Genomic DNA, 4,817 nt, shown 5'->3' with positions numbered 1-4,817 from the left:
CCAAACCATCTAAGACAACTCCTAATCTTATTTGCTATTGGAGATACTCCAATCTTTTGATGTGTATACTTGTTTCACATTTTGTCTCTAAGTGTAAAGCCACTTATCCACCTGAGCATTCTCATTTCTACAACACTTAATTTTATGCTTATGTTTTAATGCCAATATTCTGAGCCATAAAGCATTGTAGTCTCACGACCATCTTATGAAATATTTCCTCAAGTTTGAGGGGTATTTTTTATCAAACAATAGGCTCGATGTATTCCTCCATTTCAACCATCTAACTTGAATTCTGCTAGCAATATCCTCGTCTATTTCACCATAACTTTGAATAATAGACTCAAAATATCTAAAACATGCACTCTTTTTAATGACCTGATCACCCAATGTCACAATCCCACCAGTAGATCTATTACTACTGAAATTACACTCAATATATATTCAATTTTAGATCTACTCAACAAAAACCTTTAGACTTTAAGATTGACCTCCATAATTTAATTTTTCCCTCAACTCCCTCTTTAGTCTTATCAACAAAAAGAATATCATCAGCAAAAAGCATAAACCAATGTAACGTATATCCTCTTGCAAATGTTTAGTAAGAACATTTATGATCAAAGCAAAAAAAAAAAACTTGCTTAAAGCTGATCATTGATGTAATCCAACTGAAAATAGGAAAATACCTGGTCAAACCACCTTGTATTTGAATGCAAGTAATAGCTTATGTATACATATCCTTAATGACTTAAATATAAGCATTATTATCTCCTTTCTTTTTCAGAACTCTCCAAAGCACTTCTTTTAGAACTTTATCATATGCTTTCTCTAAATCAGTAAATATCATATGTAGGTCCTTATTCTCTCTATACTTCTTCATTAAAACTCTCAAAAAATGTATAGCTTCGATCGTAACCTACCTAGCATGAATTCAAGCTAATTTTGAAAAACATTAGTGTCATGTCGTTACCTATGCTCAATTACTCTCTACCATAATTTTAACGTTTGATACATTAACTTAATTCTTCTATAATTCGCACATTTTTGTGCATTAACTATATTCATAAAAATAGGAACCAACACACTTCGCTTTTTTAAAGCCTCTTCAACTTTAAATTTACTGATACGATGATCTCACAATCTTCATTGAAATGTTTATTGAAATATCTCATCCACCTATATTGAATATCTTCTTTATATATATATATATATATATTTAATATGCATTTTTAATGCATTTCACTTTTGACTAGATCCTTCTTTTACTGTACTTTGCTAACTTATTCATATATCTTTTTCCCTCCATAGTATCTAATCTATTATATAAATCATTAAAAACAAAATTCTATACATGACATATTGCTTTCTTAGACTCCTTATGATGCCCTCTATATCTTTCCAAAATTTTCAAGCTTTTACACCTAAAATAATTTTTATAACAAAGCATTTTTTTTTTCTTATACATTTTAATTCCACCGCCATTTATTTTGACCATTAAGGGCTTTTTCTTTTGATTCTCTTAATACATATTTTACAATATTCTTAATATTACTAGCTATTAACTCCTACATAATATTAGCTTCCTTATGAACAACCTACATATTAAGATCTTGAATCTTCTTTTTAAAAATATTTTTACTTGTGTTCTTTAAATATCCACGTCTAATTGTAGGATAAAATTTTATTTCATTTTTTATTCCTCCTCTTAATCTTATAGTCCAAAAATAATATGGAATGCTGGGAACATAAACTTTAACTTTGAATAACTTTATAATATTTGCAATCTAGATGATCTATTTTTGTCTTAAGAAATAATCAATTTGAATTTTACTATGGTCATTCTTATAAGTAATAAGATGCTTATCTCTTTTCTTAAATAAGATATTATCAATTACAAAATCATTAATTAGAACAAAATCTAATATGGTCCTATCACTTTCATTAGTCTCTTTAAACCTATAGCCACTATGAATAATTTTAAAATCTTTTAATACTCTATCAACATGTCAATTTAAATATATTATACAACAATAAAACCATCATCAAGACTTTATCCCAATATGTGGGTTGACTACATGAATTTTTTTTCTCTATTGTGTCCTGTTAAGAGTTAAATTATCATTTAATTTTAATAAAAAATATCATTTCTAATATTTTATAACCAAGTCTTTTTAGGTCTATCTCTACTTTTCTTAACATTAGGCCAAATCTAATATATCTACTCTCCCAATTGGGTCATCAAAGACTGACGTTTTATATGACAAAACCATCTAAGATGACTCTTTCTAATCTTATATGCTATTGGAGCTACTCCAACTTTTTCACGTATATAATCGTTTTGCATTCTTTCTACGAGTGAAGCCACTCATCCACCTAAGTATCCTCATCTCTACAACACTTGACTTAATTTTATGTTTCTCTTTTAATGGCCAACATTATGTGGCTTAAAGCATTGCAAGTTTCACCACCATCTTATATAATTTTCTCTTAAGTTTGACTGGTGCTTTTTTATCACATAACAGGCACAATGCATTACTCGACTTCAACCATCCAACTTGAATTCTACTAATAATATTCCCATCTATTTCACCATCACTTTGAATAATGGACTTGAGTGAGATTATTCATTAAATATTCTATAATAATTTTTTTTTAAAGGTATCATTTGTATTAATTTTCCAAGTTATTCTAAAAATTAAATTGTGAATATATATCTAAACCTACTTGAGTAGCATAAGTGCTTGTAATATAATATCTTAAGTATGCAACAAATAAATCTACAATAATCTTTAATACTATAATTCTATCTCCAATTTAGGAATCTCTATAATATTATCCTTCAAACTCTTATTTATTATCACACATACACCATTTATTGTATGACTCCTATATAAATATCATAGTTTAAAACCTAAACTATCAATCTCCTTAAGTTTTTCTCCAACCCATTTAGTTTTATAAATATATAGAATATTTATCTTCCTATGAATCATACTATTTATTAATTTCTTTAAGTTGCATGTAAGTGAACATATATTTCAAGTTCCTAATCTAATTCTAGTTTCATGGACTAGCTTTTTTGCTCACATACGTTCATGATGTGGGAAGCATTGCTTATTTAACACTGCATCCAGGCTTCAATACAACATCCTTTGCACACTTTTCATTTTATTCAGGCGATGCAGCTCGTCGATTTTAGGGGATGTCCTAACATTATCACAATGTATTAAATAGTTCATGTCATAATTATTCAACAAGTTTTATGCTAGTTGTCGACGAACTAACATAACCCTCCATTTTTTTCATTTAGGACTTGGGGCCAGACAACGACAATATTTATGTATTTATATATCCAACACCTAAATATTTGTATTTATTTATATAATACCATAATTTTTAAATCATATAAAAAATACTACTAACATTAATTTATTAAAGTGAAATACATTTTTTCATGCATAAGTATGGATGTGTTTAGACATTAGGGTGTTATATAAGTAAATATAATGATTCAAGTGTTAAATATATAAATATATAATAATTTTATGATTATATGTCATTCCCCAAAGAAAATACTAAACTAGGTTACGAGATGGGTTAAATCTAACCACTCGCAGTACCTTAAACCAAACAAATAAGGAAAAAAACTTAATAATATGTTCAGTTCTCAATAGGTTCATCACCGTATGTATGCCTGACAACAAAGTAAATTAGAAAAAAGGAAATACAAGATTAAAACTCTTTGCCAAAACTCAAAAATGCCACTCCACTCATCCCTATGCTCACATCTTGCATTTAGGATGACTATAGATTTTCAAATTTTCATATAGGATGCCAATCTTTATCTTGCATCCAACAAGATTGACACGGAATAGATGCTATTACTTTTTAATAAGCTACTTTCCACATGAACTCATATTGTTTAACTTGACTCAGCTAACCCCAGATGTTTCTTTTCCTCTTTCCCGTCTCCTTTAGGAACCGATTAGTAATATTGCTTTCCTATAATTGACTGTTTTGAACGATAATTTTAGATGTTAGGTTATCCATATGGATGTTACCAACTAATCATATCCTGAAGGTACACAGCTGAAATGATTATTGTCCTCTTTTATTTTTCTTAGCATTTCAACTTAGTCTATGGCATATCATTGAGAACATCCCTTGTGATTATTTATAACATTTTATCAGTTACTCCTTTTGTGTCAGTGTGTGAATCCGTGCCAGAAGTGTAGTTTGGAACGAGTTAAATAAGTTGAACAATTCATCTTTCCATCACCCAACTATTCTACGTGCTTCGAAATTTCTTGGGATTTCAGCCTCTCACTAATGCACTCAATTCTATGTATACATATGATATTGCTTTCATCTTTATTTTTGTCATCTAAGTAATGATTAAATGTAAGATACAAAGTTTGGATAAATTACTTGTATGTGGGTTTGTGATATCCATAATACCAAAGTATAAAGTTTGATTGCAAGAGCAGCAATACAGCTATGTTATATGTTATTTAAGAGACTCATTTAGCATGCAAGGATAATGTAGTAATTCTTCTCATCACTATTATATGAAAGTTTTTATTGGACTGCTTACAAAATGATTTTTTAATCACGCAAATGAAATTGGCTAAAATTTGATGTAGCTTAGTATTCTCACTGCAGCAAGGCGCTTCATAATTTTGTGGCTGTATTATCTTTTTAGAGGTATCAAAAGATTTAGAGTATATCCTCAGCTTTAGTGATTAATTTTACCAATAATGTTGCATGTTGATCCTTTGAAGTTTAGGGAAGGGATTAGTATCTCGTTTGCCTTTTTATGT

The sequence above is a fragment of the Dendrobium catenatum genome, unplaced genomic scaffold (assembly GCF_001605985.2).
Source record: "Dendrobium catenatum unplaced genomic scaffold, ASM160598v2 fragScaff_scaffold_775, whole genome shotgun sequence".
Lineage (NCBI taxonomy): Eukaryota > Viridiplantae > Streptophyta > Magnoliopsida > Asparagales > Orchidaceae > Dendrobium > Dendrobium catenatum.
Note: the sequence above shows the minus strand (reverse complement) of the source record.